Here is an 18,474-nt window from a genome sequence, read left to right as displayed (position 1 = left end):
CACAGCCTGAAAGGAGTTTATTGGGCCCGAGAGGCACATGGCAAACACTTTGTGCATTCTGTTACTAAGTCAGGGGCGGTCTATGAGCACTTGTAGACCGATGGTGAAATCTCCGGGACCAATGAAAGGACCAGAAGGAGGTATCAGAAATCAGTTTGACGAATTGAGAAAGTTGCCTCACATACTATTTTAATATGTGACCAGTTACGCAGGCGTCTCTGAAGCCTCCAGTTGCTGCCAGGACAGGGACCACCCCGCCACCCCCTGAGGGTAGTGATTTGAACACTCATTCCTGCCTACTCTGTCATGGGCCATGAGTAAAATCCAAATCTGTTATACTAGTCATAGATAATTGAAGGACTAAGACCCCTTTGAAAATGGAATCCATATACTATCCTATCCTCTAAGAAAATAGACATAGGGACAGATCCACATGCAGGCATAGAATTCCAGGGGGTAGGGAGATGCATGGATCCCTAAAGCCAGAGATTTAAAAAAAAATCCCTGATGCTAGAGAAGCTGACCATCAAAGAGGTGAAATGTTGGGACCCATTTCTGGTTGGGTAGCCCCATAGTCAGAAGCTAAAAGCGGACTCAATCACCCTGTTTTGTGGGGGTGAGAAACAGAAAACCCATTACCTCTTGCCTTTCGACAGTAGGTAAGAACCATGTTGTGTATCATCATCATCATCCCAGTCCTGAGACCAAGAGAAATTGTAAAGCTGATGAGAAATTTCCCATCCTACCTCATGTTCTCACGTACACTGACAAGAAAACCCCATCACTAAGGTGATGTGTACGGAACTTCTTGTGACCTTGAAGAGCCAAACTAACACAACTGCCAAGATAGGAGATGGGATGTCCTAGTGGGGTGTCTCAGCTGCCCGCCGGAGGGCGGGCTTCTCTCCTCCCCTCTTCCCTGGAAGTTCACAAAGACGGGACCCCCCCCCCATGCCAGCTCTTATCCTGGATACTGATTGGCTTTATTGCAGACATCTGTTGTTGCCTCTTCCTGTGGCCATGGAAGCACGTAGTTTCTGGGTACTTGAACTCTGAAGTGAGTAATCTGGTAACTTGGAAAACAAGTGCTCATAAAGGTTGCCTAATAAAAGGCTGTGAGGGTGGGGAATTGAATCTCAATTAGGACTTGGACAGACTCCTAGAATTTTCTAGCTGTCCTGTAGTACACAGTGTTTTTGAAAAGAGTATTAGCCAAGATGAGTCACAAAGCTCCACAGGTCACAGGAAACAGAAAGACCATGGAGATTCATAAAGATCAGGTCTACAGGGCACCGGACGCTACCATTTCCACGCCGACGCCACACATACATATTCACACACGCCCTCGAGTCCATGGCAAAGGCTCGTGTCTGGATATGTAAGATTAAGATGGAACCAGGGTTACTTGAGGTTTAGATCAATGTTCAAATCAAAAAGGAGACTCAAAGAGTCTTTTTTTTTTTTTTTTAAGATTTTACTTATTCATGACACACACACACACACACACACAGAAAGAGAGACACAGGCAGAGGGAGAAGCAGGCTCCATGCAGGGAGCCCGACGTGGGACTCGATCCCAGGACCCCGGGGTCACGCCCTGAGCCGAAGGCAGGCGCTAAACCACTGAGCCACCCGGGGATCCCCTCAAAGAGTCTTTAAAGAGAAAGTCTTGGAGAAAATGGATAATCACTTCTCTAGAACGAATTATTTGAAGGCAAGAGATTAGACAAGATTCTCTCATTTCTGGAATTGATCATTTTGGAGAAAATTTCAAGAAAGAGTTAAGAAAAGGCCAATCAGTTTTCTTAGCTAGACTACGAAAAATATTTTCTATTCTTTTTTTAAATAGGTTCTCTGAAAAGTGATGTTAGATCGTGCATAGCTGCACAGCTAGGAGCTCTCTGGGGTTATTGCTCACCAGTAACCACAAAAGCAGCACGAACAGTAACGGGCGCACCCCTTCGTCATCTGAGCTCTCATCCCCCGGACTCCACATACCACCACCCCCCTGCCCCCAATGTGATCCCACGTCTCGGATCTCCCAAACTCCCTCAAATATTCCCATTGTTACCCTTTGGGATCTCAGCCCTCTCACTTTGGCCAACTGTTCCTTTCATCACATTGTTTTAATGAAAACCTGGCTCCTTCTGACCACACTGTTTTTTCTGGGGCCCCTTCGAGTGGAATGTTTTCTTTTCCACACATCTTGTACCCCAGACCTGGAAGTAGAGGATGCTGTCCTCTTTGACACTCACTGTCCCGTCCACACTTTGTACCCCCCTCCACCGAAGTTCCGACACCCGACTCTACCACCGCGCTACACCAGCTCTTTCCCTAGTCTAGGTTTCTTTAGGGTTACTCTCCCTCATTTGTTGAAGAGTTTATCTCCAGGTTTACTGTTCTCCTCATCTGGTATCATTTTTGGTGATTTTAATATTAAGGTCGATACCTGATACCCCGACGTCTCCGTTTGGCAACCTCCTTTCCTCCACCTTACCTCAGCTACATGCCCACGCAGCACCTTCGCTTCATCATTACCGATCTCTGCATCCCACTCCTAAGCTCAATTTCAAGCAGTCTGTTCTCCAATCATCCCCTCCTCTGTGGTATCCCAACTCCAAAAACATTGAGATCCCACAACATTCATGGCCCTTTGAACCACTCACTTTTCCAATATACCTTGCCCGTTCAGTGTCTCAATTTCTCTCCTCACTTAGTTTAGAATACCCGATCCCAAAATATAATTTTCCCTTCAACTCACTCACCTTTTCTCTCTTCCCATTGTAATTGCTCGGCACAACCCCAAACCTAGTTAAATCGAGTTCTCTACCTCTTGCATGATTATATATGTGTAGCTGAAGATAATTAAAAACAATCATCTTTACTAGTCTCAAAATTCGTGACCTCCGTTGCAAATGGGTCCTTTTATCCATTACCTGGTTATCTTTTTTCTTTTCTCCAGTCCATTCATTCCCACATCTTACTCCGAAGCCATGACAGAACCAGGATATTAGAAGGTGCTACTTTCTTTAGCCATCTGGGCATCTAGGCAGGACTTGTGGCAATCAGAACCTCTGAGCCAGTGGCCTCCCACACCAAAAACCTTGTCCAGGGCTCCAAATACCTTTCTAATCATCCAAGTGTGCCACTCAAATATTCTTTTTATTTTATTATTTTATTTTTTTAATATTTTATTTATTCATGAGAGACACAGAGAGAGAGACACACACACACAGAGACACAGGCAGGCTCCATGCAAGGGAGCCCGATGTGGGACTTGATCCCAGGTCTCCAGGATCACACTCTGGGCTGAAGGTGGTGCTAAACTGCTGAGCCACCCGGGCTGCCCTGTTCTCTTTTTTAAAATGTATACCATGAAAAAATAATTTTAAAAAATAAGATAATAAAATTAAATAAAATTAAAAAAATATATAAATGCGTACCATGACTTTAAAAGATTGGGAAAACTGTCTTAGACAAATTATTCATACTTCCTTCTCCTTACATCCCCAATATTTTATTTCCTATCCTTATGCTCAACTTCTAGCTTTTCTTCTATGTAATTGATAAAAATTGAGTCAATCCAAAGAAAACTTTCATAATTTCTCAACCTCACATCTATCAACCTACTTTTTTCTCCTGTTCCCTTGGATGTCTCAGACTTAACATGTTTAAAGAATGTCCTGGATCCTGCCCTCCCCCTCAATCAGTTTCTCCTTCAGTCTTCTTAATCTCAGTAAAGAACAATTTCACCCCTAAAGTTTCTTGGACCAAAAACCTTAGCACCATCCTTGAGTCTTCTTCTCATCCTACATCCAGTTTATTATCAAATTTTGTTGCTTCTACCGCAAGACACATATGTGCAGAGTCCAACCACCTCTCAGCTACACCGTAGTTTCCATTTTGGTCTGAGTGGCTGGTCTCTCACTAGGACTATTTTTTTTTATTTAAATTCAATTCGCCAACATACATCATTAGTTTCAGATGTAGCATTCAATAATTCATCAGTCACGTATAGCACCCAGTGCACACCACACCAGGTGCTGTCCTTAATGCCATCACTCAATTTCCCCATCCTCCCACCCACCTCCCCTCCATCAACCCTCAGTTTGTTTGCTATTAAGAGTCTCCCATAGTTGTTTTCCCTCTCTGATGACTTCCCATTCGGTTTTCCCTCCCTTCTCCTATGATCCTCTACGCTGTCCCTTATATTCCAGGTATAGGTGAAACCATAACTGTCCTTCTGTCATTAACTTCTTTCATTCAGCATAATACTCTCCAGTTCTGTCTAAATGGTAAGTGTCCGTCCTTTCCGACGGCCGTCCCACTAGGACTGTGGCAGGAGATTCCTAACTGGTCTCTACATTTACACTCAAAGTCTTTCGGCCTCGTCTCAACGCAGCAGCAATGACCCTGAAGAATATAAGGCCAATCGCTTCATTTCGCACTCAAAACACTCCAGTCGTTTATGTTCCCTCTTACCACCGGGCGTTAAAGCCAGTGTTCCTATAGAAGCCCCTATCACCTGCCCCCAACCCTCTACCTTTCTTTGTCCTTAGGACTGTTTTCCTCTCCAATCTGGACACGGCGCCTCTATCTTATACCTACTGACTGACTGTGATTCTTGGCTTCTGTTCTTCCGCTGCCTCCAATATTCTTCAGCACACCACGTAACTTCTTCATTCAGGTCTCTGCTGAACTATCACCTTACTGGCGAGGGCTTTTCTGACTATGTGATGTAAAATTCTCTCTAAATCTCTGCCTTATTTTTCTCCTTAATTATCATCTGTCATATTACAAAGTTTAACCCTGTATTTTTGGTCCCTGCCCACTGGAATGCAAGGCCATGAGACAGAGGTCTTTCCCTTTTTGTTTGCTGCTGTATCCCTATCACCTTGAACACATGGATGGTGCTCAATCTGTGGAGTTTCTGGTTAACAATTCTCACTTGATGTCACCACCAATGTTTTACTAAGTACCTTTAAAGTACCCTCAGGTGGGATACCTCGGTGGGTCAGTCAGTTAAGCACCTGACTTTTGATTTTGGCTCAGGTCATGATCTCAGGGTCATGAGATCGAGCCCCACATTGGGCTCCATGCTGGACATGGAGCTTAAGACTCTCACTCTGCCCTCCCCTCCTACCTCTTCATTCATTCATTCATTCATTCATTCATTCATTCATAAATAAGTAAATAAATACCCTCAGGTGCCAGGCACTGCTCTACTGTTCCCATCCTTGGTAGAAGCTTTAGTCTCTGGAGTCAATTTACTGCTGTGCTCCATTGGTTTCCTGAGCATCACAGCTCTTGTAGCCCACTTCAAAGCCCAATCTACATGGTCAATGGTTCTCAGCTGGGAGCACATTAGAATTACCTGGAAAGCATTTTAAGCTATCAATAGCCTAACGTCATTCTCCTAAGATTCATCTTTAATTGGTTTGAGCTGGGGCCTTGTTTCTGCTTCCTCAAGTTCTCGAGGTTTTCACAAGGACTGCTCTCAGGGTTACCACTACCTTAGTTCACGCTGTGTAACAAAAGACCAACTAAACAACAGGATTCTCTCTCACATTTCTGGAGGTTGGAAGTCTAAGGTCAAGGTTCTAGAGAACTGGCTTCCTGCTTCACACCAACCTTCTTCTCAATGCATCCTCATGGAAAAAGGGCCAGGGAGCATTCTGGGATCTCTTATAAAGTCCCCAATTTCATCGCGAAAGCTCTACCCTCATGACCTAATTTCCTCCTAAAGGCTCCACCTCTTGATAGCATCACCTTGGTATTAGGGCTTTAACATATGAATTTGGGGTGGGAGGAAAACACAAATGTTCAGTCCATAGGAATCACTTTCACTTCAAAAGGATACTCTAGGTCAGTGGGTTTTTTTAAAACTTGAACGTGAATAGTAACCACTTGGAAGGTTTGTTAAAACAGTTTCCTGGCCAAATCTGAATGATTCTAATTCAGGAGGTTGAAGGGGGAGAGGGGGAGCATGAGTTTCTAAGCTCGTGGGGAATGTAACAGGCTGCAGGCCTCAGAACCACACTCTCAGAACTACTAGTCTAGTTCTTTCAGGTTGATTAAGATCTCTGTGGAGTCATTTCAGTATCTTTCCAGGGATTGAGTTTAGGAGTTCTTTTTGGGACAGCATTTCCTGCAATCCTGGCCATATTCTCCATGCACCTCCTCCTAGAGATCCCACAGCTGAGGCTCTTTCACTCTCCCTTTCCTCAAAATAAGTCCCTCCCCGAGTAATGAGGATGCAGCTAATTTTCCTTTTTTGAAAAGCCTGACTCTGAATCATGTGTTGATTTAGTATTTACTTAAAGTATTTTTACAAATATTTTATTAAACTCCTATGATGCCCCAGGCACCATGCTGGGCACTGGAGAATACAAGTTCTTGCCATAGCAAAATTAACCACCTGCTCAAAGTGTTTTTCTGAATTCCTTCCAAGAATCAACAGCCCATGGGATTGTTCCAGAGTTCTCCAGGTGGGAATGCAGATTAGGCTTCAGTGGGGAGCTGGGTGTGTCCTCACAGACCCTAGCGGCTAATAGCTATTTGTCCGAGAGCTCTACCTTAAAGAGACAAAAAGTGGGTATATCCTCCCTCAGCAGACCCTAAAGGATAGCAGATGGAAACGCTGCTGATATGCAAATATTTTCCAGCCAGTGGGAAGGATTTCCCATGTCCTTTCCTTGCTGAATAAATGTTCTAAGCCAACCTTCCCCCAAAACAGAGAGTGTAAGGGGCACATGGAAATAGGGTTGCATGCCCAAATACACTGGGAAATGTTGCAGATGTTGTTCCACTCTTACAGAGTAAAAAAACGCATCCATGCATATTACAGGCTCTGAGGTTACTACAAGTAGTAACCTATAACATCCCACTAAACAGACTAGAAACTACTGATACAGATGAATCCAAACCCTTTGTCATTACACCTTTAAAGACTTTGGAATATGTTAAAAGGAAGCACTCAGACATTAGCAAAGACTATTAAAAATCAATGACAGAGCCACAATCCCGAATCTTGGTAGTGCTGGAAAGCATGAGATTGATTGTGTGTGAGCTTTCTGTTTTTCAGAGATTTCTGCAGTTGAAGACCATGGGAGTGTAGAGAAGAGCTGGTAGGCTCTCTAAAGATGAACACATAACCAGGAAGTAATTATCTCTTTTGTGGCTAACTCAGATCACTTTCCTCTGATTAGAAATGAGTCTAAATTTTCCAGTGGCTCAAAATCCAGGAGATGTGATTTCTGGAAAGACCTGCAACCTCTCTAAGCCTCACAGTTCTTAGAACCTCCTTATATGGTGTGAGAAACAAAAGGAGAATTATATATATAAAATGCAACTGGCACATAGTTTAAAAAAATAAAGAGCTGATTCAAAGAGTCACTCAGGAGGTGAAAGACAGAAAAAAATGGGAAACCACAGGGATTAGTACTAAGCTGGAGACAATTTCCAGAACACCAAAGCAAGGAGCTTTGTAGACCTGCTTCCCAGGGAGAGGTGGGGGGAGGAATTAGTGGTAAAAATTATCAAACAACCATTTAAACTCTCTAGAAATTGTCCTAATGGCACACAGCAAAGAAATAAACATTTATTCAAGTATATATATAAATCTTAGTAGAACAACAGAAGTCTATGGCACATAAGACTAGGGAAGAAGATTGTTCCTTCCCCTAGCTGTGACACAGCTCAGCTCTGCTCCAGCTGTTGTGGCCAAGAAGATGGGGTTCCCTCTCCCCAGAGGTCACAGTCTAGGACCACAGCATCTCCCTCGGGCTTCAGGCCAGAACATTTCTCATTGCCCCATCCCACAGTCCTGTGTTGCATAAGACTAACTCCAGATGAGTGCACCAGGGATCTCAGGGGCTTCCTTCATCCATGCGGTCCCCATGTAGGGCAGAGATCACCCCAGGTATAGCAGGCCAAGGATACTGCCCTCACTCTAGCTCATTCATAGCATAGAAATTCTATGCCAGGAGACACAAGCTTAGAAGACCAGAGTCTACCCCCCTGTTACCCAACCCTTTGCTATACAGCTAGGGTATAGCTCCAAGAGAAATGGAAACTATATTTGCCCCCAGTTCTGGAGCAGTGGCTTCCAGATTTTGCCAAGGTAGAAAGCCACACCATAAGGACAGAGAACTTTTCCCCCTAAAACTGACTTTATCTGGGACAGACTAGGGGAAGCTCAAGCCTAAACACACTCAGAAACAATGGAGATTTAGATGGTAAACAGTTGGGAATAAGCTGGTAACCACATCAGAACAACAAGCACAAGAAGCCAAACCACTGGGCCAGTTAATTTATCAGAGAGCATCAGGGGGAAAGAGCTAAGAAAAAATAAAACAAAACTAATAAATCTGCATATATCTCCAGTTGGTAGCATAATCACACAGAGAGGGATTCTTCCAAATGATTTTAAAGCATAGTAATTTTCCTGCATCTCTCTGGTGGAGTATACCCTAAAGATGAAAATAACTTGAGGGAAAATAAGAAAAAGGAAATTAAATATTCTTCAGTAGTCATAGTGTCGGTGTTGTGTTGTACTGTTATTTTGAAACTGGAATGGGATAGGACAAGTGAAAAATTATATAAGATCCCAATTCTTATCATTGTGGGTATTGTTGAGAGCTGAGACTCTTGTCATGTAAGAAAGAAAATACAGATATAAGATAGAAGAGGGTAAGCAAAACCACTGAAGTACAGGATTTGAATTGGAAGTAACAGTAAAAACTTATGACATATTTTCAGGATAGTAAATATAAAACTAAGTAAAGGCATAAATGTGAAAGTGGACATATACAGAGATATATTTCTTTGCTCAGTTCAAATCTGTTATATTTGGTCAATCCAAATATTAATCAATATCTAAGGTCAATCCATTGCAAAGACTAATCCAAAGACAAATTGAATAGTAATGAGCAACTCTAGTGAGCACATTTTGGTTTTTATTTTTTATTTATTTATATATATATATATATTTTTTTAAGATTTTTATTTATTTATTAATGAGAGACAGAGAGAGAGAGAGAGAGAGAGAGAGAGAGAGAGGCAGAGACACAGGCAGAGGGATAAGCAGACTCCATGCAGGGAGCCCAACGCAGGACTCGATCCCAGGTCTCCAGGATCAGGCCCTGGGCTGAAGGCAGCACTAAACCACTGAGCCACCCAGGCTGCCCCACACTTTGGGTTTTAAACACCATTTCCCACTGAAAGGAACAAGGACTTCTTGAAGGAATCGTTAATTCCATGTATGCAAGTAAGCCTAGAATCTGAGTCAGCTTGGAATATCTTCTCATACCAAAACTCAAGGAAACTACCAAAACCTATTAGGGTAAATCAAAAAGACTCAGAGCCAAGAAGTCCTTGGATCTAACTGCCAGTTTATAGGAAACATGAAGGATAGCAACTTGTTACACAAGACTACAGAGAAGAAAATAGCAAAATCCAGACTGTGGAAAACTGCAAAGGATAATCCCATTCTTCAACAAGTAAGTTGTAAGAAAAAAAAAATGTAGGGACACGCTATAAAAGGACTTAGGAGATATATATGAACCAATCACAATATGTAAACCTAAACTGGATCTTGATTCAAACAAACCACAGGCAGTCTATGTTTTGTACTGTCAGTTTAAATTTCAGTTACCACAGTATTATCAACAGTGAATTACTGCATAAACTACAAACGTCACTACTAGCTTTTCAGGCCACAAATCACTATATAAATAACAGATTTGCACCATGCTCAGTGGCCAATCATATTTTTTCACAGTCTGTGGGTAATTGGTCACTGTACAATTGTTACTCAGTACACTCAAAAAACAACAAAGTGTGTGGAGTGTGTGGTTACGTTGCCTCCTTGTCTCTCAGTGACAAACCTACACGGTACTTTACAAAAATGGAGAATCCAAAGAGACAATTGGCCAACAAAGTTGAAAATGCAACAGAGATAAAAAGTGATCATGCCGGAAATGAGATTCAATCGAGTTATAGAAGAGCCAGCCGAGCACATGCTGACAGTGCAGCCATTCAAGAGACTCCAGATACGTGGCCAGAAGAGCCTGGTGAAGGCAGACATAGGGACATGAGGAAAGTGGTTGTGACAAAAAGACAAAGATGTCCCAGAAAAAAGTGGCACCAGCAAACAGCCTTACATTAAGCAAATCTTGGAGATATTTCATAAGGCTGGAGGCCCAAAGGATAAGATGTTGGAAGCTGATCCAAACTGAGGAAGGAGTTGCCAAGATGCAGAAGAGATGATGTCTTCATACTGCCAAGAAGGTTCTCGACCAGAAGAAGACAAGCACTGCTCAAACTCTTCTTGATAAGTATTTTACCAAAAACCAAAACACTTTAATTCTCAATGTGTCTAATGTTTTAAATTACAGTGCACTAAGTAAATAGTAGTTTTACTAGATTTTTCATTTTCTTACATATGTATAACCAAAAGTAAGGGAGCTTTTAATGTTTAATTGTTTAATATATTTAACGGTCATGGAACAATTTTAATTTTTCCCCTTAATTATTTATATTATCTTTCTATGGTCACTTTTATAGTTCCATACTACTGTGCAAAACAAGGACCATCTATATTTAAAAAGAAATGAGACAATGACATGTGATATTGAGTGGAGTGGATATTTGAGGATATTAAGGACTTTTTTTAATTGTGGCAGTGGCACTGTGGATATGTCACCAAAAAATGAGGGAAAGAATAAGAGAGAAAATCCTTGTCTTTTAAAGATATATACAGCTAAAGTTATATAATGTCTGGGATTATATACCAGGCCCTGGTAACCACCATTTTACTCAATGTATTGATCTTTCTTTTCTAAAAAGAAAACAGAAGAAGCTTATTTTAATCTATTAAAATTTTCGGTAAATTACAACTTTCATTTCATAGGAGTTAATTGAAAGGTAAATTTCTGTATTTTTTTAAGTATTTGTGCCAATACTTGCCAATCAAAATACAATTCAGTTTTATTTCCATTTAGCAGCATATCTGTCATTCCTGATAATTAAAGATCATTGCTATTACTCCATCAATGTCCAGGTGAATGGAAGAGACTATCGCTAAAGAATTGTTTATACACCAAAACTTTTCACTTAATTTCCAATATTCACAATGGTTTAAGGAGAAAATGCCATAGAAGTTCATTTACGTTGGTGTGTGACTTCCTGTGCTCAGTTTAGTAGTTGGCATATGTGTTTTGGGGGGGGGGAATCAGTTATCCTAAAAATAGAATGGAATATCCACAAGGGGGCAGTTCTTAAAGGTCAATATGTACCTTGACTTTGGAAGTTTGGATGACTCCAAATATTTGGAAGATTCTGTATTTTGATGAATGAAAGCTGTAAATCGTGTCTTAGCTTTTTATCCAAGTTACCATTCAGCATTATTGTTGCATTAATCCATTTTGCTACATGAAATTAAAGGCCAGTATTAGCATATTCATTTAACAAAAATTTTTTACCACCTTTACCAATGCGCTATCTCATTTTCAGCTAGAGAAACTGAGTTATTAAAAACCAAGTGAGTGTTCTTACCATAATGGATTAAGAATAAACTTTAAAATTCTGCCAAGAATCTCCCTTCTCTGAGAAAGTATATAGATACTAATTCCCCTGATTCCCTCTCAACTGACAAATAATGACGTGGGTCTCTTTGGGTCTGCACACTAGAGACAGCTTATAGTTTCTAACCTATTGGTTTGGAGTTCTCATGCCCTAATGTATTTGTCTTGCATTTACAAGGGTTTTTTTCATCGTATCTTTTAATAAGGAATTGATTGTCCACACCTGTTTTAACAGGTCAGACAGGTTTTTATATTGAGCCTTTTAAACCTCATTCTAAACTGTCTTCCACATAGTATTTGAGGTTCTTTATTTAGCAAACTGCTAAAATATTTACACTGGGGGTTTTATTAGCCTTTCACTCTAATATGTAACAATTTCCCAGCCCTGGAAGGGCCCTGGTTACTGGAAGGAAATATATTTGTTTTAAGCTTTAGTGTGTTTTTTTTTTTTTCTCATAAAGAGGAAGAACAAAGTAAAAGGGCTAAGAAATAAATGAAAACAAATTGTGTGTCAAATGGGAGTGGGAATAGACTGGGACATGTAAAACCCAACTCACAACTTGAATATAGAAACAATTAGGTAAAAGTAAAAAGTCTGTAGCCAAAATAGTCTATCTTTTTAAATGTTAAAGAGAAAGGGAATCAGACATAAAGAGGAGCCAACTGCCAAGCTAAGCAATGTAGCTTGAGTGACCAACATTGACTTTCCATCTTGTTTCAGTATTTTTCTTCTTCAAGTGGTCTTTCAAAACTAGGGATGCTTTTGTCACATTTTATTTGCATTTGACTCCTTCTAACCTGAAAAGCTCTATTTTTTTTAACTCATAATAAGCTACAAAGACTCCAGGCTTCAAATCTGGCATGTAAGAAGTTTAGAAGTCATGACTCCAACCAACCTAACAATAAGTAAAAAGTTGAGCAAATTGAAAAAACAATAACTCTTCTTAGATATGTCAGAAAGTAGGCGACAGGGCAAACTGCTGACCCCACAGTTGGAGAAACAGACAGGTGGATACAGAGAAACACAACTTACCTGGGTAGAAACCCCCAAGCAGAAACCTCTGGAACCTGTACTGGGTTAGGAAAACTTGACCTAGCACTAATGAATTGCTAGAGGCTCAGGATGGACAAGCCTGAGAGAGGAAGATTTAAGGAAAACCAGTCTTCAGAGGAAAGGGACACACACTTCCATGAATTTTACCTCCAAGAACTTGAACAGGTACAGTAAAAATGGGTAAAAGTCCCTTTTGCTTCCAGCAGAGGGGAAAATTTACTATTAAAAAACAAACAAACAAACAAAAAACCAGAGCATTCTGTTTTTCTTATCAAGGCCCACCTTCAGGAGAAAACTATTTTATCAGAGCCTAACCTACCTGGGGAAAAGAAATATCTTATTCCAGTCTATGTGAACCATCCTCCTCCACTTACCAGAGGAGAAAAAGCTAAGAAGCACTAGGGAAGTTCATAGCCCACAGACATAGGCTTAGCAAAAGACTGAGGCCTAATTATAAGACTGCAGAATGCTTACCTCCCGCCACACATTATTACTACATAACTAAAGATGCTTTTACCAAAGTCCCTTTTTCCTGCCACATCAGGTCTGACTTTGAACAAATGTTATAAGGCATACTAAAAGGCAAAAAAACAGTCCTGAATAAGCATCAGGATGAGTCAGATATGACAGATACGTTGTAATTATCAGACCAGGCATGCAGAAAAACTATGATATCCTAAGCACTTTAATATGAAAGTAGACCAGATATAAAGACAGGTAGATAATATAAGCAGAGAGATGGAAATTGTAATAATCAAAAAGATGCCAAAGATCGGGGATCCCTGGGTGGCTCAGCAGTTTAGCGCCTGCCTTTGACCCAGGGCATGATCCTGGAGTCCCGGGATCGAGTCCCCATCGGGCTCCGTCGGGCTCCTGGCATAGAGCCTGCTTCTCCCTCCTCCTGTGTCTCTGCCTCTCTCTCTCTCTCTCTCTCTCTCTCTATCTATCTATCTATCTATCATGAATAAATAAATAAATCTTTAAAAAAAAAAAAAGATGCCAAAGATCAAAAACACTGTAACAGAAATGAAGAAGGCCTTCGATGGGCTCATGAGTACGTGGAACACGGCTGAAGCCCTGAGCTTGAGGCTATGTCGATAGAAAGCTCCAAGCTGAAGAGCATAGAAAAAGTAGACTGGAAAAATATAACCCTGAATATCCAAGTCTGTGAACAATTACAAAAAGTATAATACATCTGTAACTGGAATGCCAGAAGAAGAAAGAGGGAGAGAAGACAAAAATATTTGGGGCAATAATGACTGAGAACTTCCCCAACTTAATGTCAAAACCTAAACCACAGGTCCAGGAAGCTCAGTGAACAACACACAGGATAAATACCAAAAAAACCCCACCCCCAACATAGGCATATTCAAAGTACAGAAAATCAATTTTAAAAAGGTTAAAAGAAGTCAGAGGAAAAAGCACTTTACATACGAGGGGGAAAAAAAATAAGAATTACATCTGACTACTCCTCCAAAACCATGCAGGTAAGAAAAGTGGAGAGAAATAGTTAAAGTATTTAGAGGGGAAAAAACCCTACCAACCAGAATCCAGTAGTCTGCAAAATTATCCTACACAAATAAAGGAGAAATAAAGACAGTCACAAACAAAAACTGGGGGAATTTGTAGCCAACAGACCTAACTTGAAAGAAATGTTAAAAGTTCTTTAGAGGGAAAGAAAATTATTTAGGCCAGAAACTCAGATCTACATTAAAAAAGGAAGAGCATCAGAGAATGAATAAGTGAAGGTAAAATAAAAACGTTTACCTGTCTCATTCGTTTTTTCCAAATATAAGGTCTCACATATTTATTACTGAGTCAACATAACTGGTGCAGAAACAAACAGAAAAAAAATCATTTTCCTGATAAAACATGTCTATTGTTCAAGTATAGTGATATTTACAGAGTGATATGTTACAAACAAGTGACCTTCATGCAGCATCAATACTTATACACCTCATGTGCGATTCCTTATAAACCCAGGTTCTTGGTTCTTCTCCAATGTCTCTTATTGGAGTTGTACCTGATTTTGTTACCAGTTTTCATCAAGATTCACTAGGGACTGGAACAATTCTGCATTTTTTTCTTAGCCAGGAATCACTTGTTCCTGAAAATCCTGGGATTAGACATGGCAAGGAACAATCAACTGCACACACCACAGTGGTAGAGAAAAGAAGGGCTTATTTTCCTTGTTCTTAATTTTTTAAAGATTTTATTTATTTATGAGAGACACAGAGAAAGAGGCAGAGACACAGGCAAAGGGAGAAGCAGGCTTTACACAGGGGTCCTGATGCAGGACTGGATCCTGGGACCCTGGGATCATGAAGCCAGAGGCTGAACTGAAGGCAGAGGCTCAACTGCTGAGCCACCCAGGGGTCCCTATTGTTCTTAATTGATCAAAAAATTATAGGCTGGGGGTGCCTGGGTGGCTCTGGAAGTTAAGCATCCAACCTGATTTCAGTTCAGGTCATGACCTCAGGGTCCTGAGATTGAACCTCATGCCAGACTAGGCATGGAGCCTCCTTGGGATTCTTTCTCTTCCTCTTCCTCTGACTCTCCACCCTGTTTGAGCTCTCTCTCTCTTTGTCTCTCTCTCTCTCCCCCTCCCTCACTCTCTCTCTCTCAAAAAAAAAAAAAAAAAAAAACTTTGTATGCTGTTCAATAAGTAGTAACAACAATGTATTTGATTACCTATACTATGTATATAAATATGCTTATGTATAAATGAAATAATTAATGACAGCAATGATATAGGGAAAAGAGAGAGGAATTAGGAATATTTTGTTATTATGAGGTGCTTGTACTCCCAATGCAGTGGTATAGTGTTATTAAAGGGGACTTGGATTAGACGTAAACATATATTGCAAATTTCAGGGTGACCACTAAAAAAAAAAGAAGGAGAAGGAGAAGAAGAAGAAGGAGAATTGATATGCTAAGAAAGGAGAGAAAATGAAATCATATAAAATCCTCAAAGCCACAAAAGGAAAAAAAAAGTGAGAAAATAAAAAATAGCCAATAGAAAATAGTAAGAAAAAAAAAGAAAATAGTAAAAAGTATAGCAAATATTAATTGAACTATAACAATAATCATTGTACATTTCAATGGTCTAGAAACACCAGTTAAAAGAGGTTGTCAGAGGGAATGAAAAACTAAGACCCAATTATATGTTACCTATAAGAAACCTACTTTTATTTTATTTTATTTTTTTTTAATTTATTTATGATAGTCACAGAGAGAGAGAGAGAGAGAGGCAGAGACGCAGGCGGAGGAAGAAGCAGGCTCCATGCACCAGGAGCCTGATGTGGGATTCGATCCTGGGTCTCCAGGATCGCGCCCCGGGCCAAAGGCAGGCGCCAAACCGCTGCGCCACCCAGGGATCCCCAAGAAACCTACTTTTAATATAAAGAAACTTAGGTTAAAAATAAAAGCATGAATAAAGTTATAGCATGGTAACATGATACTCATTAATGCATATGTGCTTAACAACAGCTGCACAGAAAAGTACATGAAGCAAAAACTGATGAACTTAAGGGAGAAAATGAAATAAATGAATCTACTATTACAGTTGGAGACTTTATTATCCTTCCAAAATAAATAACAGATTCAGCATGAGAAAACCAGCAGGGACATAGAACTTAACAGTACCATTAATTAACTGGATTGACAGCCACAGCATCCAAAAAACAGCAAAATACACACTCTTTTCAACCTCATATGAAACATTCAGTGAGCTAGACCACATCCTGGGCCATAAAACACTTTAACAAATTTAAAAGAATAGAATGTACATGTTGTCAGACCACAGTGGAATTAAACTAGCAATCAACAAAAAAAATTAGCAGGAAAAATCCCAGAATAGAGATTAAACATTATATTTCTAAATAACACATGAGTTAAAGAAGAAATCACAACATAGATGAAAAATATCTTGAACTATATAGACATAAAAAACAACTTGTGGCATGAAACAAAAAGTAGTGCTTAGGTGGAAGTTTATAGCATTGAATGAATATATTGGAAAAGAAGAAAGATCTAAACTTAGTTATCTAAGCTTCCATCTTAGAAAACTAAAAAAGAAGAGCATATTAAACCTAAATTAGGCGGAAGAATGGAAATAATTAAAACTAAAACAGAAATTAATGAAACTGAAAATAGACCAATAAAGTAAATCAACAAAACAAAGAACTGGTTCTTTGTAAAGATCAATAAACTGGATAAGCCTCTAGCTAGGCTAAGAAAGTAACAGAGAGGACATAAATTACTAGTATCAGAAAGGAAAGAGGGGAACTCACTACTGATTCCATGCACAGTAAAAGGATAATAAAAGAATATTAAGGAAAACTTTATGCCCATACATTTGATAACCTAGATGAAACGGACCAATTCCTTGAAAGATACAATCTGCTAAAATGCAGAAAGAATAGTCAATCTGAATAGGCTTATTAAAGAAATTAAAATAATAACTTTCCTTTATTATGATTGAGAGAGAATCTGAGATTCTCTCTTTCCCTCTCCCTCTGCCCCTCCCCACTCCATGCTGGCTCACATACTCTCTCGTTCTTTCTCTCAAATAAATAAATCTAAGAAAATAAAAATTAAAGAAAGATATGCAGATCAAAAAGGAAGAAATAAAACTGTCTTTTCTCACAGATGATATGATCATACCCATAGAAAATTCAAAAGAACTGAAAAAAAAGAAAACCTCTCTTGAAGCTATTAAGTGAGGATAGCAAAATGCGGGATACAAAGTTAATATACAGAACTCAATCACTCTCCTATTTCTAGCAATAAACAAGTGGAATTAGAAATCAAAAACACATTGCCTGTTACATTAGCAGCCCTCCAACAATGAAATAGTTACAAATTTACCAAAATATGCATTAGATCCATATATGAGGAAAACCATAATGAACTTTGATGAAAAACTTGATGAATGAAATCTAAAAAGAACTCAGTGGGAAGAGATCTATGTTCATGGGTCAGAAGACTCCATATTGTCAAGATATTGTTCTTCCCAACTTGATTTATAGTTTTAACATAATCCCAGCAAGTTATCTTGTGGTTATCAACAAACTAATTCTGAAGTTTACACAGAGAAAATAAAGGCCTAGACTACCTGACTCAATAAAGAAGAGAATAAAGTCCAAGAACTTGGCACTACCCAACTTCAAGGTACTATAAAGCTATAGTGGGATCCCTGGGTGGCGCAGCGGTTTGGCGCCTGCCTTTGGCCCAGGGCGCGATCCTGGAGACCCGGGATCGAATCCCACGTCGGGCTCCCGGTGCATGGAGCCTGCTTCTCCCTCTGCCTGTGTCTCTGCCTCTCTCTCTATCTCTCTGTGACTATCATAAATAAATAAAAAAAATTAAAAAAAAATAAAGCTATAGTAATCAAGAGTATAGTGTTGGCAAAAGGATACATAAGTAGTTTTACGGGACAGAGTAGAGAGCCCAGCACTAGACCCACATCAATATAATCAACTTACCTGTGATCATGAGGAAAGGCAATAATAGAGAAAAGATAGATTTTTTTCCCAACAAATGGTGTTGGAAGTCCTGGGCATTTTCATGCAAAAAAAGTGAATCTAGACCCAGATCTTATACTCTTCACAAAAATTAACTCAAAATGGATCACAGACCTAAATGTAAAATGCAGAACCACAACCTTGTGGAAGATAACATAGTAAAAAACCTAGATGACCCTGGAGATGATGGTGACTTTTTAGATACAACACCAGAGGTACAATCAGTGAAAGAAAAATTGATAAGCTGGACTTCATTTAAATTTAAAACTTGTGCTCTGCAAGAGACAATGTCAAGAGAATAAAAAGACAAG

Source organism: Vulpes lagopus, chromosome 13 (genome assembly GCF_018345385.1).
Source record: "Vulpes lagopus strain Blue_001 chromosome 13, ASM1834538v1, whole genome shotgun sequence".
Classification (NCBI taxonomy): Eukaryota; Metazoa; Chordata; class Mammalia; order Carnivora; family Canidae; genus Vulpes; species Vulpes lagopus.
Note: the sequence above shows the minus strand (reverse complement) of the source record.